The 27,952-nt window shown below is 43.6% G+C and overlaps 1 protein-coding gene across 8 annotated transcripts in view; it reads left to right on the top strand.

Moving 5' to 3' along the window:
• Nucleotides 1-4,329: 4,329 nt before the first annotated feature.
• The window catches only part of FHL1 (four and a half LIM domains 1), a 64,949-nt gene continuing 41,326 nt past the window's right edge, over nucleotides 4,330-27,952 (top strand). For 2 of the 8 annotated variants that reach the window (XM_086389147.1, XM_086389139.1), the window contains exons 1-2: nucleotides 4,330-4,416; nucleotides 27,454-27,527. The gene's annotated coding sequence lies outside the window, so the exon portion shown is untranslated. Of the gene's footprint in view, nucleotides 4,631-25,727; nucleotides 25,819-27,453; nucleotides 27,528-27,952 lie in introns of those variants that run through there. The other 6 variants (XM_086389149.1, XM_086389141.1, XM_086389150.1 and 3 more) reach the window with 3 other exon arrangements.

Raw genomic sequence — 27,952 nt, 5'->3', positions numbered from 1 at the left:
TGTTAAGAGGCAGATAGGACTGGTCTAGGGTGTAGGTCAAGCATGGGCAATGTGGGAGATCTGGACCTTGCATCTAGTAGGAGCAGGACACAAACATCTGCGGAAGGGAGGAAAGAGTGTGGGCAGAAGAAGGAAGCGGGGAGGGAAAGATGGAGAAACAAAGTGGGGAAGAAAAAAAGGATCTTGTGAGGAATGAACCACAAGTAACGCTTGTTGAATGCCAAGTGGCTAGACAGCTGGAAGGTTCTCTGGGAGAGGGCCCTTCCTAGAGCCCTCCCTCTTGGATGCCTCTGGGCTGTTTAGGAGTTGGGTTCAGTTCAGTTCAATTCAGTCACTCAGTCGTGTCTGATTCTTTGTGATCCCATGGACTGAAGCACGCCAGGCTTCCCTGTCCGTCACCAACTCCCGGAGCTTGCTCAAATTTATGTCCTTCGAGTTGGTGATGCCATCCAACCATCTCTTCCTCTATCATCCCCTTCTCCTCCTGCCTTCAATCTTACCCAGCATCAGGGTCTTTTTCAATGAGTCAGTTCTTTGCATCTGGTGGCCAAAGTATTGGAGTTTCAGCTTCAATATCAGTCCTTCCAATGAATATTCAGGACTGATTTCCTTTAGGATTGACTGGTTGGATCTCCTTGCAGTCCAAGGGACTCTCAGGAGTCTTCTCCAACACCACAGTTCAAAAGCACCAGTTCTTTGGCACTCAGCTTTCTTTATAGTCCAACTCTCACATCCATACACGACTACTGGAAAAACCATAACTTTGATTAGATGGACCTTTGTTGGCAAAGTAATGCCTCTGCTTTTTAATATGCTGTCTAGGATAGCTTTTCTTCCAAGGAGCAAGTGTCTTTTAATTTCATGGCTGTAGTCACCACCTGCAGTGATTTTGGAGCCCCAAAAATAAAGCTGGGAGCTGGCACTCTATTCCCAGAGTTACCTGCAACAGAGTTCATTGTTCAGAAGTTTCTTGGGATCAGGATGGGACAGATTGACTTCTTTTTCTAGCAAGTGTGAAGCCACAGCTTCTCCAACCATCCAGAAAGACCAAACTTTAGGGCTTGGAATGGGAAAGGGGAAGAGCTATGCACCAGAGGAAGAAAAGGGAACCTTGCAAGGATGTATGCTCCCTGCTATGGGAGGCCAGTGCCCAGTTGGTGCTGCTGCTGCTGCTAAGTCGCTTCAGTCGTGTCCAACTCTGTGTGACCCCATAGACGGCAGCCCACCAGGCTCCCCCATCCCTGGGATTCTCTAGGCAAGAACACTGGAGTGGGTTGCCATTTCCTTCTCCAGTGCATGAAAGTGAAAAATGAAAGTGAAGTCGCTCAGTCGTGTCCAACTCTTCACGACCCCATGGACTGGAGCCTACCAGGCTCCTCCATCCATGGGATTTTCTAGGCAAGAGTACTGGAGTGGGGTGCCATCGCCTTCTCCGCCCAGTTTGTGCACTAGGGGGGAAATAGGAGTTATAACTGCCCTTCCCTGACTCCTCCACCCTCCGGGCCCCTGATCAGCATATACCTCCACTGTCTTTATACTGGAGAACTTCTTTCAGCAGGTGGAGGGCCCCAGCTCTCTTTTCCTCTGGGCTAGGCAGGGATTGACTCCACTGGTAAGCCATCAGCAATCCCTCCCTACTGATTATCCCTCCACATGCTCTCATCTCTCAAATGAAAGAGAGAAAGGCATCTTCTCTTGTCCCTACTTGTCCCTCCCATTCCACTCCACTTCTGTTCCCCTTTACAGTGAAACATCTCAAAACAACTTTCTCTACTTTAACTCCATTTTCCTCACCTAACCTGTTTCATCAAATCCTTCCACTTCCCTCTACAGGCACCAGCCTAATAGAAACCACCATCCGCTTTGATAGGAATTATTAGGAAGCATCCTAACTAGTTTTCCTGTTTTGAGCCTCAGTCTCCTCTGAACCTTTCTCCACATAGGTAGTCAAGGTGATCTTTTAAAAATACAAATTGGACCTGGAATACCACTCAACAATAAAAGAGGGCAAACTTCAGACAGGCACAACTTGGATGACTCGTAAGGGAATTAAGCTGAGTGAAAAAAACAATCCCCAAAGGTTACACACTGTATGACTCATTTATATAACATTCTTAACATAACAGAATTATAGAAATGGAGTACAGATGAATGGTTGCCAATGGCAAGGAACTGGTGGGGGTAGGGGGAGGGTGGTACTGGGGAGGTGGCTGAGGCTACAGGAGCAACATGATGGATTCTTGCAATGATGGAAGTATTTTGTATGCCAACTGTGGTGGTGGATACACGAGTCTACAGGTGATAAAATCATGATAAAATTGGATAGAATTAAGTACAAATAAGGTTTCCCTCGGAGAAGGCAATGGCACCCCACTCCAGTACTCTTGCCTGGAAAATCCCATGGATGGAGGAGCCTGGTGGGCTGCAGTCCATGGGGTCGCTAAGAGTCGGACATGACTGAGCAACTTCACTTTCACTTCTCACTTTCATGCATTGGAGAAGGAAATGGCAACCCACTCCAGTGTTCTTGCCTGGAGAATCCCAGGGATGGGGGAGCCTGGTGGGCTACCGTCTATGGGGTCGCACAGAGTCGGACACGACTGAAGCGACTTAGCAGCAGCAGCAAGGTTTCCCTGGTGGTTCAGTGGTAAACAATCTGCCTGCCAATGCAGCACATGTGGGTTCGATCTCTGGGTCAGGAAGATCCCCTGAAGGAAATGTAAACCCACTCCAGTATTCTGCCTGGAAAAATCCCATGGACAGAGGAGCCTGGTGGGCTGCACTCTATGGGGCTGCAAAAGAGTTGGACACGACTTACCGACCAAACAATGGCAAAGTACAAATAAAACTAGGGAAATAATAAGATTGGTAGATTATACTAATGTCAATATTCTGGTTATGATTTTGTACTTATGATCTTGCATCATACAAGGGGAAACTGGGTAAGTACCCAGTAAAAAATACACGGGATTTCTCTGTATTATTTCTTACAAACATGTGAATCTACAATTATCCCTAAAGAAAAAAGGAACAGAAAAGAAATATAAATCAGGTCATGTCATGCTCCAGGGGTAAAGTCATTCATTCACTGGCCTTCCATTGATTTTGGAATAAAATGGCTTGTCCATTGACTAGAATGCAGTCCACAATCTGGTCCCTGTCAACCTATCCAGGCTTATGCTGCTCTCCCTAGCTCTTCTGGTGCTGATCACAACCACCACCTCTTAGTCTTAAGGAAGTTAAGATTTGCCCCTCCTGGGTTTCATACGTCTGCTTCCTCTTTCTGCAAGGCTTTCTCCTGGCTCTTCCAATAGTTGCCATTTTATAAGTTTCAGGGCTCGGCTAAATGCCACCTCCTACTTTCCTAACCACACAGTTTGCACCCTCTTTTTTCCCTGCACAGGCCTAATGCCAAATCTGATTATTTTCTCACTTCTTGGTCGTCTGTCTTCCCCACTAGACTGCAAGCTCCGAGGGCAAGTGGAGGGTGTTCTGCTTGACTTTGCCCTATATCCTGAGCGCCTGGCAGAGTGCTTGGCACAAGGTGAGGGCTCAGTAAACCGAATGTTGAGTGAATGAATGAGTAGCCACGTGCTGCTCTGCCATCGGTGCTTTTCCGAATGATGTAAAGCCCTCTGTATGGTGGCTTTTGGCTAATGGTTGGGGATCCTTTCCGCTCCCTCCGGCCGATTACTAAGGGGAAGGGTCGCCGGTGGGTCCTCTGGCATCCCTCAGAACCACAGGGCTCCTGCAGTCTGGGGCCAAATCGCGGTGCGCCCCGGACCCGGGCTGCTTTGCAGGGGGTGCGTAGGTTAGAAGGGGCCCCGGGTGACGCCACCTTCGGTCGACTCCCTTTGTTGCTCCCACCTCCCCGGCGCCGGCCGCTGCCGCCTGCAGTGACTCGTGACTCCCCGCCGGCCTCGAGGGCTGCGGCGCCAGGGGGGGCTCGGGCGCCCCCGGCCCGCCCTCCCCTCGGCCTCCCACGTCAGCCGGGGAAGCGCTCGCCCCCGCCTCCTCACAGCCACCTTCCCCGCGCGCCCGCGCCTTGCAGTCGGCGGGCCGCTCCCGAGGCGGGGGCACGTGGCCGCGCGTGGTGCGTGGCGCCCCAACCCCACCCCGCCCCCGGCCGGGCGGCCTCCGGCGCGCGCGCCCCGCACCGCAGCCCCCGTGGGCCGGGCCCGGGCTGGCGCGCGCCCCGCCCCGCCCCCGGCCAGCCGCGCCCGCCCCCGCCCCCGCGCGCGCGCGCGCCCTCCCTCCCCGCCTCCCCCGCGCGCCCCTCCCCTCGCGCCCCTCCCGCGCCCTACATCCACCGCCCGGCCGAGGGGGCTCAGTCCGCAGCCGCCGCCGCCGCGCCTCCGTATCGGTGCTGGCAGCGGCCGCCGCCGAGACAGCCGTGCGGGCGAGCATCCCCAGGCAGTAAGCCCGCTTTCTCTCCGCGTGTGAGTGCATGCGTGTGTGCCTCCCGCCCCGTGGGCCCGCGTCCCGGGGGAGCGGCTGCCCTCCTACCCCGCCGCTGCCCGCGGGCTGGCCCCCGGGGCGGGTATCTGGGGCCTCGGGCCTCGGCCGTCCGGCCCGGGGTGGGGACTGCGGGCCGGCCGGCCGCGGGGTCCCCTCCCCTCCCCTCCCGCCGGTGCGTGCCTCAGCCTCCCCTCGGTTTTCGGGCTCTCGTCGCCGGGGTGGCGGGTGGAGGGGATCAGGAGCGCCTGGAGGTGGGGGCAGCGCGAGGGAGGAGGGGATTCTCCCCATTTTCCTCTTCGGAATGGTGGGGAGTGGGAACCGAGGGTACGGGGCCCTGGGCTTTCTGCCCGGGGGTGGAGGGCAATGGGGGTGGGGCGAGGTGGGGGGCACCTTTCGATTCCCTCAACGAAGATAGCTAGCTGCGGTTACGGGGAGTGGGTAAAGATGAAGTGGGGGGGGCGTCCCCTATGTTTTCTTGAGGGTGGCGAGAATGGGGAGGAAGGGAGGAAGGGAGGGAGGGGGAACCTGCCTCGGTTCGTACAACGAGGAGGGCGGGCGGGAGTGTGCAAGGGAAGGAGTAAAGGTGAGGGGCTCCCAGGGTTTTCTCGTCGAGGATGCTGGGGGTGGTTCGAGGAGTGGGGGTGGAGTGCAGAGGGAAAGAGGAGGACATGGAGGGCCCGCTCTGGTTCTTCTCTTAGGGGATGGCGGGGGGTGGGCGAATGGGGGTTGGGGAGAGGGGGATTTCAGCTCCAGCGCGAAACCTAGAGAAGCTGGAGGAAGGTTCTGTAACACGGGTTGAGTCTTAGAAGGTGGATTTTCAAAACTGCAGGGTGTGACCTTTCCGTCTCAAAAAGCGTGAAATCCCAACAAGGTGCCGTCTGTTCTAGGCTCTGGGAGAGAGGTTTCTGCTTTCGAAGTTTCTCTTTTCTCTTGCATTCCTTGCGGCCTCTTTGCAGGCATCCAGGACTAGGTAGAGATTTGGAAATTGGCAAGGGAAGACTTGGTGTGGTTTGTGTTCGGCGCTGTATGATTTTCTGCGTTTGAGACTGTACGGGTTTCTCAGGTTTGTTTTGATTGCCCCTTACAATACAAATCCTGTACCAGCGAGACCCCTTGGGAAAAGAAGAGAACAAGGTTTATTAAGGGGATTCCAGGTTTGGTTTTTGAATTTCCTGAAGTGCGAGAGATACGTCGTGGTAGTATTTTCCTTGGCTTTCAGAAGATGTAGAAATAGAATTAAACGTACGTCTTTGCTGGAAGTCCCTTATAGTCATTTAAATTATTCTATCGGGATTGTCTGAGCCCCCTTTGATTTGAATTTGGAGTAGATCCAGTTTTCCTAATTGGAGCCATCATTTTGTAATTGCCTGTAATTCTTCCCTGGGTTATCAAATCTATGGCAAGCTTATAGAGCTGCAGGAATAATTTTTTTTTCGTTATCTTGATTAAGACAGTTTTAATGTAAATTTTATGTTGTTCCTTGGAAATGTGAACATTTGCAGAATAGCATACATTTAAATTATGAGCCCCTTGGAATTTTGCGAAGCCTTTTCCTTCCCAGCTCATCTCCAGGAACACAACAGAACCCTCCCCATTCTTTACACTGAGGAAGCAAGGGCTTCTGGGATGGTTGCTTTGCTTTTGGAAACTCATGCTCATATTTTCTTAGGAAGAATACATATTGAAAAGGCTCAGGCCTTTAATGTGGTGAGGCTATATGTGCTTTCCCATTTTGGTTACATAAGGTTCCAATCTAGTCTTTAGTCTTTAAAAATGCTTATTTAACATTTTTAAGAGCAAATATAATCTTTATGCAACAGGAAACTGGTCAGATATACCATGATTTGTGCAAGCCACCTACCAATAAGTATATAGTCTTAAGACTACCATACAGATTCTGTAACTATATCTGGTTTTTGAAATTCTGAGTTACCATTCCCATATTGAATTTTTGGAGAACGAAAACATTTTTTTTTCAACCAAGTCTAGATTTTTGAGTGAAAGCTTAAAAAAATGGTATAAGATTTAAATTGGTAAAATTCCCCTTATGTGATACCAGGAAATTGAAGCTAACTTAATGTGTCCAGCTAATGGACCACTTAAACAAGATAATTTATTTGTGTACTGGAAATGATAAACTGAAAATGTTTTAAGTGAAAATAGAGGTTTTGATCTCAAAGATGGATGAGAGTACATTTAAATGAACACTGTTATTTGCACCATTTCTAATGTTAATGTGATACCCAATTCTATACACTGGTCAATGATCTAAAAATAATACATTAAAAGTGCAATTTAAATCTGATATTTTCTCATGTGAATAAAATGCTGGGAGTGGTTAAATTTTTTATAGAGAGAAGCATGTGATGGTGGTGGGCCCTAGAATTTCTCTAGACAAAAGGAGTAAATGAAGTGTCTTTTACCCAGCTTTTTGAGAATGTGGTGTTTGCCCTTCAGGACTGGAGGAGGGGAGAAAAAAAATAAACTTCAAAAATTAACAAAAATATGGTCATATATCTTTCCAAATATTTTTTACACTTACTTGGCTTAGTTGCGATATACAGGATCTTTCATTGCTGCACTAAGGCTTAGTTCTTCTGTGGCACGTGGGATCTTAGTTCCTGACTAGAGATCTAACCGTGTCCCCTGCATTGCAAGGCGGATTCCTAACTACTGGACGACCAGGGAAGTTTCTCTAAATATTCTTAAAAGTTTTGCTTATATACATTTGAAAAGTAATTTGTAAATCAAGCCTACAAATTAATTTAAGACCTTGACTCTCACCTCTATAAAGTTTTGACGTAAAAAAAAAAAAAAAGAGCTGTTCACTAAAGGATGGACGCGTTAACCTCAACCTCCTGAGGCTGATCCCCCTCTGTTTTCCGGCTTCCCACCTCTGGGTTCCCTTCTTTCCCTCTTGTGCCAATTTTTATGACCTTGTGGGAGTTGAACAAATGTTCATGCTTGCTTGAACTCTAGGCCTTATCTATTTGGCTGCTATCCCCAACTTTTACCTACAAAATTTTTTTGGTTAATTGAATTTTTCAGTTGTTTGGATTTGGAGTAAAACGGAGTAGACTATAATTATTTTCTCTTAAAAGATCTTTTCTTTCAGCTCCTGTTGGACGAGAGCAAAGAAAGGTTCTTTTTTCTTTTTGGTCAACAGAGTACTTAATTAAGCAGACTATATGACCATTTATTTATTCAACCAACATTTGCTGAGTTACCGCCTCTGTTGGAGGCTGTGTGCTAGATACTCTGTGCTAGATGCACAGTGGATAAGAAATGGCTCCTGCTTTCTGGTGCAGTTATTAAAATGAAAAATAGACAGTGAATTCATTGTGAATAATCGAGAGTTGTCCAGAGTCTTTTGGACTGGACAGTAAACATTCTACAGCCGTGCAAACAGGGGAGCCATTTTTTCTGGGGTATTTACTTACTGCATAAATTCCATCTCACCTTCCCAATGAAGACATAGTCTGTCAGTTTGGGTACTATGATTTATAAGTCATCTTAAGGCCAATGGCCTTTTAAATTTTTTATGTAATTAGGACATAGCAGATTTCTTGATTTTTAAAGTTCAACATTTTGTATGACTGTATATAGTAATGGGCTTCCCAGGTGGTGCTGGTGGTAAAGAACCCGCCTGCCAGGGCCGGAGACATGTAAGAGATGTGGTTTGATCCCTGGATTGGGAAGATCTTCTGGAGGAGGGCCTGGCAACCAACTCCAGTATTCTTGCCTGGAGAATCCCATGGACAGAGGAGCCTGGTGGGCTACAGTCCATAGGGTCGCAAAGAGTCGGACATGACAAAAGTGACTTGGCATGCACATACAGAGTAGTGAAAACATAAACAGGCCAGCGTTCTTTCCTGTGACTTAAAGCAGCTTCTGACAGCAAATTGGGCCAAAAAATTGATTTTTCTGTGGTAAGCTTTGACTTATGGGTACCAATGAATGATGGAGCGTGAAGGAATAGATAAAACTAAATGAGAGTGTGAGTAAAACTTTGTTCTCCTGCGGGGCTCCCTCCCAAATGTTGGAGAGTTCCCATCTGCGGGTAGTTCTAGACCAGTGATTTTGAACTGGGGCACTTTTGCCCCCTAGGGGACATGGAACAATGTCTGGAAAGAGTTTTGGTGGTCACAGCTTTGGGTATGCCTCGTGGGTAGAGGTCAGGCAAGAGGCTTAAACAGTCTATGATGCACGGAGAAGCCCCCTACAACAGAGTATCACCTGACCCCAATTGTGAATAATGCTGAGGTTGATGTAATTTCCTGTATGAAACGCAGTAAAATGTAATTTTAGGAGAGAACACTAATAGTGTCTTGATTTGAATAAGGATTTGAGCTTACTTTACTAGTCTTAAGAGTGACTAGTTCCTGAACATCAACCCAAATAATTAAGACTGATAAAAGCTGTCATTTATGGTACTTAACCCTGTGCTAGGCCCCTGTATACATTGTATAGTCACTTCAGTTTTTAAATGAAGAACCATCCTCAGAGAGGTAATTTGCCCTTGGTCTCACAGCTGGTCACAGTTAAACAGAGACGCCAAAATGAAGATTGTCTACTACTCCTCAGAAGTTCATGGTTTTGAGCACAACATCATACTGTCTCCCTTGTGGTGTGCTCCATTCAAAATCTTACTTAAAATCAAAATTACAGTATGTCCTATATACCATTGAGTTTGCTGAAGAGTAATTAAAACTCTGAATGTTAAATTTGATCATATGGAAGTCGGGGGAGAAAGAGAACTGACATTACTTGAAGGCCTACTATTAACTCTAGAAAATATGTGAGGGACTTCCTTGGTGGTCCAGCAGTTGAGAATCTGCCTTGTGGTGCAGGGGATGCAGGTTCAATCCCTGGTTGGGGAGCTAAGATCCCATATGCCGTGAGGCAATAAGCCCTCATGCCACAATGAATATCCCGTGTGATCCAACTAAGACCTGAGGTGGCCAAATAATTTAATTTTTAAAAAAAGAAAATAGGAATTGAATGTATACCCATTATGTAATTTGATCCTGACAGCAACTGTGCAAAGTGGTTATGATGCACGGATGAAGTTGGTTAAGTACCTTGTCTAAGATTACACAACTAATAAGCGGCAGTTGGGATTTGAACTTCAGTCCTATGAGTAAGCCATTGTCCCTTGCTGCGTTCTCTGAAGCTTGGGTTGCTGAAGGGGGTGAGGCAAGGAGCCTACTGCAGAGAGGTGAGTGAGTAGTCCTAGGTAAAAAGTCTTTTCAGAGGTAATGTGTTGTAGAAATGGATTACATCCAGGTGGAGAGTGGAGAGGTGAGCCGCTATACCTTCCTCAGTTGAGGAGAATGCAGGTCAATATGAAGTTTGTTCTAGAGCTCTACCCAAACTGAAACTGCAGTTGTCATTTTGGAGAACTTTGTAGTCTGTCTACCGTGAAAGTTTTAAACACTGTTTTTATAACGGTGAAACTAAAAGTTACCTAATTGCATGTATATCCTTGCCACAGCTTACCTTCTGCCTTTTTCGAACTGTTGTATAGAGCTTAACAATGACAGCATTTAGTTTTGTAGTCTTTGTACACAATTTAAACATTTGTTTTTGCTGTGGACATTGTTTTTACAATAAACGTCATCAAATTCATGCTTGTGTTTTCCATATGGGGGTGTGTGTTTTGTTTTGACAGCTAAATATTTATTTTAACTTTAAATGTGTTGTGTTTTAGAGCATAAAAAGAGGAAAAATGAAAACCAGCCCAATAGCAACCGTATTTTGTCCGGCAAGCTTTTTGTGTGTGTGTGTGTGGGTAGAAGAAGTACCTCATGTTTCATTTCGTTTACTTTAAAGGAATTTTAACCGTGATCCTCAAAGGCCAGGATGCTGGAAAAAAAAGAGAGAAAGATTATCTAGATAAAATGTACGTTTTGATTTCCACATAAAACTGTGAGCAATAGATTCTGATTATAATAATAATGTCCTGATTCTGACTATAGCAACCAGCCACTTGAGTAATCAACCACTGTATGTGGACATGTTTTGTGATACTGCCTGATTTTGTTACCCCTTCCCCCAGGATTTTAGAGTGGACTTGAGAAATCTGGTAAAACTTGCAAGAACACATTCATCATTTTGAAAATCTATTTTTAAAATAAGAACGGCACTTTTTCATTGTGGGGAAATTCAGAAAATACAGACAAGCCTAAAGAAAATAAAAATCAGTTATAATCCACCACCCCCAAATTAGTGATAGTGTTTTGAATTTCTTTTTTAAATGCAGTGATTTTTTTTTTTTAACGGTGGACCCAAGTCCATTGCAGAATCTCCAGTTTATAAGTGTAGTCTTAGGTTTTTAAAAAAATTTACCAAAAAGTCTGAATTACTGTTGCATCTCTAGATAGAAGTCGTGGTCATGAAGAGTGAAATGAGAATGCCATCCAAGAGTTAGAGAAAGATCATGTGGCCTCCTCCTGTAAGCTTCTGAAAATACCTCCTCCTCCAACTTGAGTAGGAGAATTTCAGCTAAAGGGCTGTTAGAATCCACCTCCCTTTGTTTTACAGGTGAGAAAACTGAGGCTCAAAGAGGCCAAGCGCATGATCCAAGGTTGTATGATGTGTTAATGTTAGAGTTCCAATTTGAAGTTTTAGGTTCTCCATGTGTAGGTAAGCTTTAATTTCCTAATTAATAACTCTTCAAAGCCAGAACCTTCTGTTGGCCTGTCTCTCAAGAGAACAAGTTATTATGGTGAAAGTATGTTAACTATATAGTAAAGGATACCAAAAAGGCCATGATTTTCTTAATTTCAGAAAATGATCAGAACAGTTGTTTGCAGGAGTTTATCATGTTATTTGCTTTATTGAAATTGAACATTAGTGGTGGGAAACCTCTTTTGAGCAGCTAGCCTTTAATTTCTTTTGGCCTGGGAGGTAAGGACAAGTACCAAAGCCTATGGAATATGCCTAGAATCACAGAAATGCAGCAGCAACTTTATGAGTCTTTACACATACTAGCCTGGAAGGCCCCAATTGGAGCCACCGCTGCATGAAAGTTTCCTTTGCCTTTATAAAATGAGATGTCTTAAAATTGTGGGAAAGTTAAAATTGTGGAAAAGAAATTTTAAAGATGTATTTGCTTCCAAACTTGGTAAGTTCAGTTGCAGCAAACACACATGCGCGTGCGCCCACATGTGCGGACGTTGTTTTAAATCTAGCACCGTGAAAAAAAATCAATTCTTCGACTTTCCTCCCTTTCTTTCTTGGCCGTCTTTGTTCTTTCTGTGGCTGCGTGGGTCACTCTCTTCATATCTCCTTTGCCTGAATGTCTATTTTACTCTCAGGGTGACTTTCCTTCTTCTTTTTTTGGGGGGGGGGTCCAATGGACTCTGCCCACTTGCCTTTTTTCCAGGCTCCCAGAGCCCTCATCAAGTTCCTCTGCCGCCGTGTCTTCCCCTTCCCTCGTTTGCCAGGATTACAGTTAGCCCACCCTGGACCAGGTCTGTTTTTCAGCCTAGGATAGGCAGGGAAGCTGCTCTCTAGAGCAAGTGTGTGGTGAGATCCGGTGTTGCTTGATACAGAAATGTCACTGCTAGAACAGAATTCAACAAAGTACATCCGGTGATTACATAGGCTGCATACACATGTAAACCTTTAACACAAAATCATCCCTTCTCTGTGGCCAGGGGCCCAGCCAATGCTAAAGCTACATGGAATAATGATTATGGATACTCCCTGCCAAGGGCTTACTATTTGAACAAATGAGAAAATTGTACCCTTGCCTAGGGGTGTGTTCTGAAGTAGTTTTTGCTCCTGTTCCTCATTATTGCCTGCTAATGAGTATGTATATTGTCAGTGAGCTGCCAGCTCTTCCCAGCTTCCTGCAGTATGCTGTATTTCTCTTCTGACAATGGGTTTTCCTCTGTATTTAAACCAACGAGATTTGCTTGCACTTTATTTTGGGAGTACTCTAGGTGTAAAATACACAGATAAAAGATACATGTGTACTGGCTTTGTAAGTGCAATGAAACCTAGAAAAAGAAAAGAGCTATCAAAATAAGTCATGGTTGCCAGCATTCTACTTTCTGTAGGTTTTATTTACCCACCTACAAACTCTGGTTCTTACATATGTTCAGGACATAGTCCATAGTAGACGTTCTAATCACAAGAATTTGCAAAATCCACAAAATTCTAAATATGCTTTTCAGTACTAAAGACATGATAGCTGGCAATGTAGAGATTTTATTGTCAAGGTTGTTTTGATAAGGATGGTACAAAAGTTAATTTCTGTACTCAACAAGTTTTGTTATTCACTTTCAGTTTTAGAGTGCGGATAAGGCTGTTTGGCATCTGTCAGATTAAAAATGTGTGATTTATTAGGAAGACATTAAGGATTGGTTTTTCAGTGGATCTCTGTCAGGTCTACTATAAGACTTTATTCTTATTTGGGAAGCTGATTGTCAGCGTCTGTGTATAGACATAATTTATCGTCTACACTTCTGTGTGACTAGGTGACCTGAAGTAACAGGTGTCCCCCCAGGTTGCTTAGAGACTAAAAAGTACATACAGGCACACAGACACATCAATTCCAAACATTTTTATATCACTAAACCATAGTGGTGAATTTAGACATTGGAATTAACAAAATTTTCTTTTTCAAAAGTTTGTAAAAAGCACCCTGTAAATAATGATAGCTTCAAATACTTAAAATGTTAAAAAATATATATCATCAGTCGGATGGTTTCTAGATGCTAAGGAGACACTTTGAGTTCCTTGTCAAAGATTCTACATCTCCAAATACCAGGGTCAGATCAGATTTTCAAATTCTGGACCCTTCCCTTCTGGGCCACAAGATGCAAAAATTTCCAGTGTAGTAAGCACATGTAACCACACTAAGGAAAAGAAATGAAGCAGCCAAGCTAATAGGAGGTAATAGGAGGTTTATACTTGCATCTACAGATAAAACAGTTGGCCTTTTTTGGAGCCACTTTCTAAATATCAACTTCCCCCAATTTATTAAAGAATAACATATATAATTATATATATTTATAGGTGTAGTGTGGTACAATAAATTAAGTACAATAAATAAATCTGTCATAAGTAAATTATAATGGATAAATTAGTTCAGGATGAACATGTACACACTACTATATACAAAATAGACAAGGGCCTACTGTATAACAGGGAACTATATTCCATATCTTGTAATAACCTCTAATGGAAAAGAATCTGAAAAAGAATAGATATATGTATATAACAATAACTTTTCTGTACACCTGAAAACATTGTAAATTTGAAAACATTGTAAATTAACTACACTTCAATTGAAAAATGGTTAAAAATAATATGAAAAAAGAAAAAAGGAAGTGTACAATGTGATGGTTTGATATACATATGCATTGTGGAATGGTTATTAAGATAATCTGATAGCCACTCTATCGAGTATAATTTATGTACAGTAAACTACATCCAGTTAAGGCATCTGGGTTGCAGCAGGGGTATACACCCATGAGGCCACTGCCACTCTGGGATGTGGAATATTTGGGGCACTCACTCCCCCTACATGCTTCCTTTCACTTCTTTTTTTGCAGCACATTCTTCCCTTGCCCCAGTCCCCAGGCCACTGCTGATCTGCTTTTGTGTAAAAGCTGCTTTCTAACTTAGATTTGAAAAGTTTGTGGATCTTCCTTGATCCAAAGACCAGATATAAATCCAAAACACCGTTTTCTTCTCTGTATTTGAGATAAAATAATATTACAGGCAGATTCCAGGTTTGACTTTCTAGAATCTTTTCCTGATTGCTTAAAGATGTGTACTTAAGAATTTTGTCTGCGAGTAAACTATAGCCTCTATTAAATAGTCTCAGTACATACTTGGATTGAAGGGAGATAGAAACCAAGAGAGAAACAATTCTAATAAAATGGAAAAGTGGTATATGTTCTTCTGAAATAGGTAGTGACGTGTCAAATCCCTCAAGGATAGGACACATAATGTAATTTGAATCTTGCTTCATACTTATTCATAGATTAAGACTGCAAGCAATGAGAACAAATGTTTTACACCTGTAGATCTATACCTTCAGCTAGTGTGTGTATCAATATATAATTATTCAGGAATAACCCTATCCCCTGAGCCTTCCGAAAGATTTGAAATGGTTTCAGGGGGAATTTAAAGTGGATGGAAGGTATACCATCTTTACACACTAGTACAAAGCCAGCTTTTCACATGCTGACTGTTGCTTTCCCATTGATATATTCAGTTGAACGAATGATTACAGGTGGCGCTAGTGGTAAAGAAACTGCCTGCCAGTGCTGGAGACATAAGAGACGCTGGTTCAGTCCCTGGGTCAGAAAGATCTGGAGGAAGAAATGACAACCCATTCCAGTATTCTTGCCTGGAGAAGCCGCATGTACAGAGGAACTTGGTGGGCTACAGTCCATTGGGTGCAAAGAGTCAGACACGACTGAAGCAACTGAGCGCACACACACACACACACACACAGTATTGAGATGCAGTTTTTCCCTTCCTAACTCACTCCCTCAAAATAATCCATGTCACCATAATTTGTGTCTAACAAGCTTTCCTTTCCATTGCTGTCGCTCTGTCCTGCATCTAGTCTCCATCTGACGCTCCTGATTTCGACTGTTTCTGCCCTTCTTTGCTTTTCTTTCCCAGGTTTCTTCTTCCTCCTCTTTTTTGTCTCCTGATACTACTACTTCTCTTACGCTGCTCTGCTTTCTCATGACAAAGCTGTTTTTATAAACATCTCCAGACCAAGTCATCAGCAGACTAATTCCAACATGTCAAATGTCATCTTGGAGATTATTTTTCTGTTTCGTGGTCAGATGTCATCTTGGAGATTATTTTTCTGTTTCGTGGTCAGATGTCATCTTGGAGATTATTTTTCTTTTTGTTTCGTGGTCCAATAATTCAGACTCCTATTAAGTTTGGGGCCATGCTGGTGGTTTGAGAGTTGTGAAGGGTTGGTTTTCAGATAAAGTTGAGTATGTGGGTCTGTTATAGACAGTTGTTGAAACCATGATTCACTGAAAAGGAATGAGTGATGTACATTACAATGTTCCTACAAAACTTACTTTTACAAAGCTAAAGCAATTAAAATGCTCTTGCGGTAAGGAGATTTATTGTTCCTCAAAAAGTACTGGAAAGATTTTGTTTTGTTTTTATTGGGCATAACTTGCAGCTTGTCAGATCTTAGTTCCCTGTTCTGGGATCAAACCTGGGCCCTCGGCAGTTAAAGTGTGGGAGTCTTAACCACTGGACTGCCAGGGCATTCCTGGAAAGGGTTTTTTTTTTTTTTTTTAATCCTTCAACATTAGTCAAAATCTATAGAATGCACAACATACACCAAGTGAACCCTAATGTATACTATTAAGGTTAGTTAATAGTTATCAATGAGGGTTCAACAACTATACAAAATATAATAATGCAGGGTATCAAAAATGGAAGAAAGTGGAAAGGGGTCTTATTAAGGTATGTGGGAACCACTTTCTGTTCAATTCTGTAACTCTAAAACTGCTTTTTAAAATGTATATAGGTGTATAACACTGTCACTTTGCTGTATAGCAGAGATTGGCACAACATTGTAAATCAACTATACTACAATTTTAAAATTATTGCCAAAAAATAAAGCTGCTTTAATAAATCTATTATTTTCACTTGAGATTCAGAAATATAATGAATATATCAGGCACGTTTTATTATTAACTTGTAGATAAATCACAGTGTTTGTTTTTAAGTATAGTAATGTAAAAGTTGGACATGACTGAATCTGAGCATAGCATAACGTAAGAGAAGTGCTTCTCACGAGTGCTGTGAGTTGAGCCACGCTGTGCTGTGCTCAGTCACTCAGTCGTGTCCGAGTCTTTATGACCCCCAGCAGGCTCCTCTGTCCAGGGATTTCCCAGACAAGTATACTGGAGTGGGTTGCCATTTCCTACTTCAGGGGATTTTCCTGACCCAGGGATCGAACCCAGGCCTCCTGCAGGTGGATTCTTTCCCACAGAGCCGTGTGGAAAGCCCTTAACTTAGCCCACAGGCTCCCTGAATAGTGACAGTGTGAGCTCCTGGGAGAGCTGCCCAGCTGCTCACCACTCTCAGGTTGTACAAGAGTTACTGGGCAGCTCAGTGTGAGCACTGGGAACTGTCTCTGTCTGTGGTCACTGAGGCATCGTGCCATCTTTGTGGTGGAGTGGAGCCCCAGGCTTGACAAATTGCCTGCCCTACAACTCAAAGAGCCCCTTTTTGACCCTTGCATTTGTGGTGTCACCAGCAACAGTGACAATCGGTGAGCTCATGCCAACTCTTGGAGCCAGTATCCAGGGCAGAGTTTGATTGCTTTGGACCAAAGGTTATTGTTTGGCTTGTAGTAGCATAAATCTGACACCAGAACCTCCAGGCAATTACCCAGCTTGGCCAACGTGACAGTAAACCTATGTGAAAAGATGAGGTCTTTTAAGGTCTTACTATAAATGATTTCTATATTCCTGGAACTGAGTGAATATTATGAGCATCTTCAAGTACGTGTCGCTTTCTTGAGTTGGCTGTGTAAACAGACCATTCTATGTAGGCGTGGGTGGGTGGGGATCAGGCCTGAGAGGGACTTTGAGGCTGAGGGAGATAAGGAAACATTGGGATGGTGTTAAAGTCATTGGAAGAGAAAAAAATGACAAAGCATTAGGAATTAGAACATAAAAGAGGGCAGTCACTCAAGGAATGGCTGTCTTGGGGATGTGACTGTTCATGGAATGTGTCCATCAGCTCTGTGATTAGACCCAGGGTCAAAAACTTCATACAGTTAGCTGCAAAATTACTCATGAAGGGGGAGTTGGTTATCAAGTTCACCTGTTTAATGTATTAAATTTCATTGTATATTGGAAGAATTTTTTAATGTATGGATCTGGTATATATACTTATTGTTATGCCTGTTATTAGGAAAGCTTTCACATATTTTTTCTTGATTTCAGTGCTTGACTGGTTGACTGTACATGTGGTCCTACCTCTATTGGAAGCACCAGATTTTAATGGGAAGGGGAAAGAAGGGACAGAGAGAATCTCTCCATTGAGTCACAATCCTTGATGGAGGCTCGGGATTCCAGTTTGGCTGCCAAGGTCATGGGTTACTGTGGGCCAGTGGTGACCCGAATGGTGGCACAAGCACTACATTCCTTGTGGTCACCCTCACGATTGACACCAAGTTCTGCAAGCTGACTGGATTGTACGTGCAGTTCCTGTCCATTGTAGAGGCAGCAGAAGTAACGGTCTGACCAGTGCATCCTGTGTTCATCCCACAGGTGTACACAGGCTCACTCAGTCAGTCAGGAGGCCTGGCACAGTCTTGCTCCTCCCAGCCAGGCTGCTGGAAATAGCTGGAAGGCCTGTGGAGATGCTGTGATAATGGCAGGCAGGGCGGGTATGTGACAGGGTCTGCCCTGCTTACCCTTCTGCTGCTGCTGCCCTTTGTCTCCTCTTGGTCTCCCTTCCCCTCTGTCTCTTGCTTACCCTGGATTTTTCTGTTAAAGTGCAAGGAAAGTTCAAAAAAAGTTGGGGCCCCTTGGCAGAGGCCATCGAGTCCCCAGAGTAGTGTACTTTAGACTTCCCCCACTGCTGGGCTGTTACAGCTGCATGGGCCTGGTATGTATCAGATGGAACCTGGGGTACTTGTGAAAGTTTCTGATGTACAACTTGAAAGTTGATTTGTGTCACCTCATAAGCTTATTGTTCCTTCCTCTTTTAAAACCCCTCCAATTTTCCTTTTGTTGCTGTTGTTGTTTAGTCATGTCTGACTCTTTACTATCCCATGGACTGTAGCCTGCCAGGCTTCTCTGTTCATAGGGTTTTCCAGGCAAGAATACTGGAGTGGGTTGCCATTTCCTTCTGCAGGGGATCTTCCCAACCAGGGATCAAACCTGCTTTGCCTGTGTCTCCTGCATGGGCAGGCAGATTCTTTACTGCTGAACCACCTGGGAAGCTGAAATTTTCCTTTCTGTGTGTTATCATCCCTATAGCACACTCTGGCTGTGTGTATGCCAATGTGAAGGACTTACTGTGCAGCTAAATTGATTGGAGCAAGGCTGCCCAGTTGTCAGCACTTCGGGAAACGGTTCATAGGATACAAAAGCCAGCTTCTAGAGTAAGAGTCTGAACACTTCCTCAAATGAAATCATCAGATGTTTTCAGTTCAGTTCAGTTCAGTTCAGTCGCTCAGTCATGTCCGACTCTTTGCGACCCCATGAATTGCAGCACGCCAGGCCTCCCTGTCCATCACCAATTCCCAGAGCTCACTCAAACTCACATCCATCGAGTCGGTGATGCCCTCCAGCCATCTCATCCTCTGTCGTCCGCTTTTCCTCCTGCCCCCAATCCCTCCCAGCATCAGTCTTTTCCAATGAGTCAACTCTTCGCATGCGGTGGCCAAAGTACTGGAGTTTCAGCTTTAGCATCAGTCCTTCCAGTGAACACCCAGGACTGATCTCCTTTAGGATGGACTGGTCGGACCTCCCTGCCATCCAAGGGACTCTCAAGAGTCTTCTCCAACACCACAGTTCAAAAGCATCAATTCTTCAGCACTCAGCTTTCTTCACAGTCCAACTCTCGCATCCATACATGACCACTAGAAAAACCATAGCCTTGACTAGACAGACCTTTGTTGGCCAAGTAATGTCTCTGCTTTTGAATATGCCATCTAGGTTGGTCATAACTTTCCTTCCAAGGAGTAAGCGTCTTTTAATTTCATGGCTGCAGTCACCATCTGCAGTGATTTTGGAGCCCCCCAAAATAAAGTCTGCCACTGTTTCCACTGTTTCCCCATCTATTTGCCATGAAGTGATGGGACCAGATGCCATGATCTTCGCTTTTGGAATGTTAGGTTTTAAGCCAACTTTTTCACTCTCCTCTTTCACCTTCATCAAGAGGCTTTTTAGTTCCTCTTCACTTTCTGCCATAAGGGTGGTGTCATCTGCATATCTGAGGTTATTGATATTTCTCCTGGCAATCTTGATTCCAGCTTGTGCTTCTTCCAGCCCAGTGTTTCTCATGATGTACTCTGCATAGAAGTTAAATAAGCAGGGTGACAGATGTTTATTGACTGTTTATTCTATGGGCAGGGCACTTTGCTAGATGCAGTGGAGAATATTAAAAACAAAAGGGATCTCTTCAAGCAAGGAATATCCATCCTAACTGGTGAAGCTGTTAGAGACACATTAAGGATGTGGTGGAAAGACCACTGAACTGAGGGGGAAGAGGAAGGAGTCGGGAGTGTTGAGTGCTAGCCCAAGTTCTACCAATAACCATCTGATGATCCCTTGGGCAAAGTACTTCCCCTCTCGGGGTCTCAGTTTGGAAAAGGAATTGGACTGGATAATCTCTAAGACTTTCTATATAGATTGGTTCAAAAGCAAATGGGTTAAAAAGTTAAACAACAGTACAGGGTGATAATAGAAGGATTCCAGGAGATAGTACCTTCTCTGTTGCCAAATGAAATATGCATATGATAGTTACTATTATGTGTATATGGTACATATATTTATACTATATAATTGTACTGATTACACAACTATCTTCCCTGGTGGCTCAGATGGTCAAGCATCTGCCTACAGTGCGGGAGACCCAGGTTCAATCCCTGGGTTGGGAAGATCTCCTGGAGAAGGAAATGGCAACCCACTCCAGTATTCTTGCCTGGAAAATCCCATGGATGGAGGAGCCTGGTAGGCTCCAGTCCATGGGATTGCAACGAGTCGGGCACGACTGAGCAACTTCACTTTCACTTTCACACAACTATAGACTAGCATTTATCAAAGTGGTGTCCTTGGACCAGCAGCATCAGCATTACCTGGGAGCTTGTTGAAAATGCAGATTCATGGGCCCCATTTCAGACCCACTGAATCAGAAGCACTGGGGATGCAGCTCAACACTTTGTGTTTCAGTAACCCTCTCCCCTGGAGAAGGTAATGGCACCCCACTCCAGTACTTTTCCCTAGAAAATCCTATGGACAGAGGAGCCTGGTAGGCTGCAGTCCATGGGGTCGCTAGAGTCAGACACAACTGAGCGACTTCCATTTCACTTTTCACTTCCATGCATTGGAGAAGGAAATGGCAACCCACTCCAGTGTTCTTGCCTGGAGAATCCCAGGGACGGGGCAGCCTGGTGGGCTGCCGTCTCTGGGGTCACACAGAGTGAGACACGACTGAAGCGACTTAGCAGTAGCAGCAGCAACAGTAGTAACCCTCTCCCCCAGGAGACTGGGACGATTGTTCTTAAACTTGGCTCCATATTACATTCATCTGGGGGACCATGAGGGCCACTCAGACGTTACTAGTTGCTTTGGCTTCCTAGGTGCAGCCAATTTGAGAATCTCACTGATTTAGGGAAGGTGACATGCATCAAAGCACCTTTTACTCTGCAGTGGTAACAAAGCTCAGAGGCATGGAGTCAACCAAAGCTGAAGTTGAGTGTGGGGGAATGGAGAAAAGTAGATTTGAATATGACTGGGAGGCCTTGAGTTTCATGCTAGAAATTTGGCGTTTAGATTGAAGGAGAACAAAGTTTGGAGGAATGGGAGTGATCCATTCAAGGTGGTACATTTGAACAGTTCTTCTAGCAGCTCTATGAAGACAGGAAGTGAAGTGAAGTGAAGTCGCTCAGTTGTGTCCAACTCTTTTGAGAGCCCATGAACTGTAGCCTACCAGGCTCCTCTGTCCATGGGATTTTCCAGGCAAGAGTACTGGAGTGGGTTGCCATTTCCTTCTGCAGGAGATCTTTCCGACCCAGGGATCGAACCGAGGTCTCCCGCATTGTAGGCAGATGCTTTACCATCTGAGCCATAGGAAGCCTGGTGAAGTAAGTAGTCTAGGTCTGAAGTAATCATGAACCAAATTAGGATTGTAGAAATGTGATTATAAGGAAGAAAAGGTATGAAAGCTCTTTGTAGGACAAATGGCTAGGATTCAGTGATAGCTCTGTGGGGAGAAGGTAGGGTTAGAACTAAGCCTTTGGCTCAGGAATTTCTCTTGTTCTGGGATAACCTGGGCCCTGCAGAGGCAGCTATCAGAATTGTCAGGTTTTATGCATCTATACTCATCCTTTGTCCATCATTGCTTTGATTGTGGAGTTCTAATTGGGTAGGTATTCCCCAATGAGTTATAAAAAAACACAAATTATAGTCACCCAGAAAGCTACCCGTGGTCATCATGGCGGGGTGGGAGGGGGGAATCCTGTTTCTCTTGACAAAAGAATGCTTGGAGTTGTGGGAAAGTCGTAAACTTGGCAGTGACTAATTCAAGCCTATCAGTCAATTAAGTGAATTTTTATTCTATTGTTTGTTTTATTTGGGAACTGTTGTAATAGTCATTGAAAGGACATCAGTCTTCATATTTTTAAAACAAAAATACCATTGAACATTAGGGCAAAGGACAGGATCTCAAGGTTTTACCTTTTAACTTTAGCAAATATTTGCTGCTCCATTTTTCTTGCTGGATTTCGCCATTTGTTGTTGTTCTTTTTTGGTGGTGGTGGTTGTGGTGATGGGTTTTTTTGCGTTGTTCCTACTTGTTCCTCATGCCTCATAATTTTAGTTTATTCTGTTATCGATGACTTTTGTATTCCTAAGTATTCTTAATGTTTTATTTGTTTTTCTACATTTCTTTAGTCTTTTAAAGCTCATTAGCCAGCACTTATGTAAAAGCATATGAGGAAAATACCTATAGTGTGTTTTTTTAACCTTAGACCCCCCCCCCTTCACCCATTTCCCCAACCCCTGTTCTTTGTATATATGAGCTTTTTAAAATAAAAATTTTAGATTGTATATATGAGAAATCATACAGTATTTGTCTTTCTCTGTCTAATTTCACTTACATAATGCCCCAGAGGTCCATCCATGTTGTTGCAAGTGGCAAGATTTCCTTCTTTTTATGTCTAAGTAGCATTCCATTGTATATACATGTTCTACATCTTCTTTATCCATTAATCTATTGATGGGTAAGAGGGTTGTTTCCATATCTTGGCTATTGTAAGTAGTGCTGCAATGAATGGGGGTGCAGATTATCTTTGGGCTTTTCTTTGGATAAATACCAAGAAATATAATTGCTAGATTATAGCATAGTTCTATTTTTAATTTTTAGAGGACTCTCCATACTGTTTTCTGTAGTGGCTGCACCAATTTACATTCCCACCAACAGTGTAAGAATGTTCCTTTTGTTCTACATCCTTGCCAACACTTGTTACTTGTAGTGTTTAGATAATAGCCATTCTGTGGGTGTGAGGTGATTTTGTGGTTTGGGTTCACATTTCCCTGATATTGAAACAGGGAAATTAGTGATGTTGAAGCGTCGTTTCATGTACCTGTTGGCCATGTGTTTGTGTTCTTTGGGAAAATGTCTATTCACTTCCACTGCCCATTTGTTAATTGGATTATTTATTTTGCCATTGAGTTGTATGAGTTCTTTGTATATTTTGGATACTAGTTCCTTATCAGATATATGATTTGCAAATATTTTTCTCTCATTCCATAGGTTGCGTTTTCACTTTGTTGATCATTTTCTTTGCTGCACAGATGCTTTTTTATTTTATATAGTCCCACTTGATTATTTTTGCTTTTGTTGCAAATTTTAGTATGCCAATTAAAAAGGAATGAATATATTTTTATTTTTCATCCACCCTTTGTGACCAAAAATTCTGTAAATTTGCATCCAGAAATGGCCTGTCGAAAGAGCTCCTTAGTGCTTATTTGGGGCCTGGTGGACACACTGCTTACCTTTCCTCTTTTATTAGTATACAGGTTGTGCATTTCTGGAAGGAAAGACCTTTTATTACTAGTTGGAAACCAGTACAAGCAAATTCTATATTTAAAAAGGTTCCATATATTCCAATGCAATATTTTTAAATGGCTTACTACTCTAACTTTGGAAAAGTTGTGCATAAAAGTCTAAGGATGAATCTAGAAGGATCACAACTTAAAATGTATAATATATCTAATAGATATCTTTTAAAAATATAACCTCTCTTTTGCCAGGTTGAATAAACATAAAACATTTCTCTTTCCAATTTCTGAAGAATATTATATCATATAAAGTAAATGTAGAAACTTGTGTGGAATAGATAATCTTCCAGACATAGAGTGTATTATATTCAATCTAAGGACACAAAATTGGATTTTATTTTATTTCTATAACATAATATCCTTTTGGTTTTTGTTTATGTATTAAGTTAATGTGTTGGTAAAGATTTGATTATGATGTTATAGATCTTGATTATGTTGAAATTATTAAAATGAGGCATCTTTTGTCTTAACTGTTTGTTTATACCAACACATAATTTTACTGGGTAAGAGCCGCTTTATCAGTTCTTCTGCTGAAGGAAAGAAGCCAGTGGCCATCTCATTTGTATTTCTTATTGCATATAATGGTAACATTTCAAATGTGTTTTAGACGTGCATATGCTGATGTCTTGACAACCATAGCAGTGTAAGCATTTGAATCAAAGCAGGATAAATAAGTCTAAGCTGCTGCCTGGTACCATCACAAGCATACCTAATTAAGAAGGTATTTGGGGTTCACTGCTCTTTGGTTTCTAAGGTAGGAGAGAATATTTGGAAGGATATGATTAAGGAATGGTTACCATGACAATTGAGGAGACAATGATTCTATGGAGCTCATCCATTTTGACTGATTCAACTGGTCTTTAGGTTCATTCAGACAGCTGCTGTTTCTGGATCTTATGTTTCCATATAATTCACTGAGTTGATTGGTGATTTGGGGATCATTTAGGCTTGGCTGTCCATAGTGATAGGATCATCAGTATCTGTGACCAAAATACCCTTGTTAAACATGAAGGAGAATGATTGTGTATGTTGAATGTCACTAGAATGTAGCTTCTGGCTTCTGGAATAACATAAATAGTTTGTCTAACTTCACTTATTAATTCTGTCAGGGTGGGATAAGATTAACGTGATTTATTTGAAAGCATGACTGACCCTAAAGTGTTTGGGTTTTATTTTGGATTACTTTGCTGTCATCACATTTTACCCAGTATGTTTGGCTGCTGTCCTGTTTTTACTCTTTGACTTGCGCAATATCATCAACACAATTTGTGTTATGTCTGGTCAGGGCCACAGTTGCACACTGCAGATTGAAAAGTGTACACAACACTATCGCCATGAGTGCCTTTATCCCCCCAACCCCAACTAAATGTTCAGGGCACTAGCCCTGACAATAAAGTGAAATGGAGATACAGATGCTGTTAAAATCTTGCTGTATGTTTTTGTCTTTCTTTGTGGGGTAGTTCTTGAAGGTGAAACCATGAACTCTGCAACCCAAGACTCCTCTGGCAGGGGACCAAGTTGGACCCCGGTGCAGAGAGTTCTGTGTGCTCAGCCTTTGGGCCTTTCTCTCTACTGCCCTCTGGAGGGTGTCAGGGAACATAACACTCAAGGACTCAAGAGAGCCGGTGACTTGGTGTGGTTACTGGAAAACAAGTTCTCTGGCCCCACAAGGCTCCTTAGAGCCTGAGCTTGTAGAGGTAGGGAGTAGACAGAGAGAAAGCAGGGAAGGTACTGGCAGTGTTGGGATCTTAGGGAGGAATCTATTCTGGTTGTTTAGAGAATGGGATTCCTTCAAATAGAGCCCACTGCATATCGAATCTATCTCTAGGAAAAACTGGTTCCGACAAAGTGAGTAAAATGGACTAGTATCATAAGGCTAGACTGTGATGGATTCAGATTCAAAGTTTAGGTTGGGTTGGATCTATGTAGGGGTATGCTTGGGGCCAACTGTCTGTGGCAGAATATGAAATTATTATCCAAGTTTGATAACATTTCATTCTCTGCCTGCTGTAATCATCGTGATAAATATATATGTGATGTTCACTGAGTACCTTGTATGAGTGAGGCCCTGGTTAAGTGCTTTACATGCCCTGCCATCTTGCCAGCGTCCAGTCCCTCTGTGAGGTCACTTATCATGAGGCTAGACTGTGATGGATTCAGATTCAAAGTTTAGGTTGGGTTGGATCTTCGTAGGGGTATGCTTGGGGCCAACTGTCTGTGGCAGAATATGAAATTATTATCCAAGTTTGATAACATTTCATTCTCTGCCTGCTGTAATCATCGTGATAAATATATATGTGATGTTCACTGAGTACCTTATATGAGTGAGGCCCTGGTTAGGGGCTTTACATGCCCTGCCATCTTGCTAGCGTCCAGTCCCTCTGTGATGTCACTTACCATTATGAGGTTCCCAGAGGTTGTACAGCTGATATAAGGCGGGGCCAGCACATGAACCCAGCCAGTCTGACTCCGGCGCCCTTGCTGTGAACAGCTGTGCCATGCTGCATTCTTCCCACAGCTGCATGAAAGGGTGTGGCACCTTTTAGAAACAGTGAGTTCCGTATGATTGGGGTGCGGGTGGTGGTAGATGAGGCTGAGCCAAGGCTTTTGTACATACATACCATGCTAAGTCCTGGGAGGTAGAAAAGAAATCAGGGATTCTTGTCCCTGTCCCCAAGAAATCGGGGCTTTCTGTCCCTGTCACCAAGAAACTTAAAGTCCTGTAAGACAAATGAGGTAGAACATGGAACCAATGAGACATTGTTCATATGATAGAACAAGAAAATATTGTCTCTCCTTAAGTGTAGGTGGGAAGGGGACTAGAAGGCATTTCTTTGGAGTCAGTCAATTTAAGCATTCACTTTTGAAAGTTAACAAATTTGTCTTTAGATCTGGGGCTTTAGATCTGGCAGACAAGACCCCTGTCCCTGTCGTCAGCAGACTTGTCCATACTGAATTTGAAGAGTTGTCTTCAACAGTTGTCATTAAGGTCTCTAAATTGATGAACCCATTAGCCTGTTGAACTAACTGGATTTATTTTCACATTTATTAACATTAAAAAGAAAATCTCTAACCACTGCTTGTTTGATGATCGGCTTGAAACAAGTTGGTTGTGGAGCGTGGGGAGTTTTGAGCCTGGTTATAATCTTTGGTTTTTGTTTGCCTTATTTTATTCAATGGATGCTTCATGAGTGCCTCCTGTGTGCCAGGTACTGTTCTAGGTGTGGGAATGGAGGAGTGAACAGAACAGGTGGGCCTGGGTTGTGGGGGGAGGAGGGCCTTCTCTCAGGGAGCTGTCTTTTCCTTCAAATTCTTTCACTCATGTACATTTCACAGTTGATATAAAAGAGCCTTTGGTGTGGGTTTCAGGATTTCACATGTTGGGGAAGATACAGTGATCACACTTCCTTTCTCCTTAGCCCCAGCCAGTCCTTTCTGAATAATGGGGGGCGGGTAAGGTGGTGATGTCAGCGCTGCCTGTGGGGAGGCCTGGAGGGTGTGGAGAGGGCAGCGTGTCAGAGTGTACCATTTTGTGTGTCAGTGGGAAAAGCACAGGGCACACCTGTTTCCTAGTCAGGCAGAACCATCCATGCGAGGATGAGCCTGCCCACCAGCCTGCTGCCTAATCCTGTTGTTGATTGGAGATAACTTCAGCAGTCACTAAGCACCTCATCTCCATGGCAACACCTCTAAATATTCCTCTGGTGACTTGTGCTCTACATTCTGTCTGGCTCTGAGCTCTCCTGTGGCAAAATACACTAGAGATGTTAAAAGAGCGGGGGGAGACTCAACTAATAAATCTATTCTAAATGACTGAGTCATTTGTTTTGATTACCCGGGTGATTGCCAAATGTTAATTTAAAACTGAAATAGGCCATGAGCTCACTCTGCTAACAATGCTGAGTGTTTGAGCTAATACAGCTTGATAATGAGGGGGCCAGATCCATTGCCGGTGCAAATGTTATATGATAAACAGACATTTGGGGAAATATGCAGAACATCTTGGCAGTTTTCCTTAACTTCAAGAGTTGTAAATACAGAGAAGAAGGTGTTATCGTGAGCCATTTCAAAGGAAGTTGACTTTTGGATCGTGAGGGTTTTTTTTTTTTTTTTTTTTTAAGAAACTTCTAGCTTTTCTCCTGAAAAGGTAACTTGACCTCTTGCTTCTCATTTTTTCCTAACTTAGGCACATCAGAGGTGGTTGTTAGCGGTGTCCCGCCCTCACCGAATACATCCCGTTCTGCACATATCCACTGTGAGGTAAGTTTTCCCAATTGCCACACATTATTACACCAGTCTCCACCTTCTGGTGTGTGGCGTTCGCATCAACACTGTCCAAAAATCTTTATCTGTGTGGTAGATTTTAAGCGCGTTTGTTTTAATTGAGCTGACCAATGTCACTGCTTACCCTAGATACGAGGTCTCTGGGGATTGCCTTTTCAAGGGTGAAAACATCTCATTTGCTTTTAATTTGGGGGCATGAGAAGTGAATGTGCCAAGCACAGCAGAATAGTTAGAAGGTCGGCCCGAGGCTACAGATCTGCCTCTGGCACCCTGTGGACGGTAGGGAACAGGAAAGCTGCGTGGAGCAGCTCCTGGGCCGCCCAGTCAGCTGTCAGGACTCTTCAGGCCTGGGGTGAGCTGAGCCAAGGTGTGGGGCAGCCGCTCACAGTCTACCAATTTGG

Source organism: Bos grunniens, chromosome X, assembly GCF_055505025.1.
Source record: "Bos grunniens cultivar Pamir isolate PY7600 chromosome X, Bosgru_T2T1.0, whole genome shotgun sequence".
NCBI classification, from domain to species: Eukaryota; Metazoa; Chordata; class Mammalia; order Artiodactyla; family Bovidae; genus Bos; species Bos grunniens.
The sequence above is the reverse complement of the archived record's forward strand: the minus strand, read 5'-3'. Positions and strand labels throughout refer to the sequence as shown.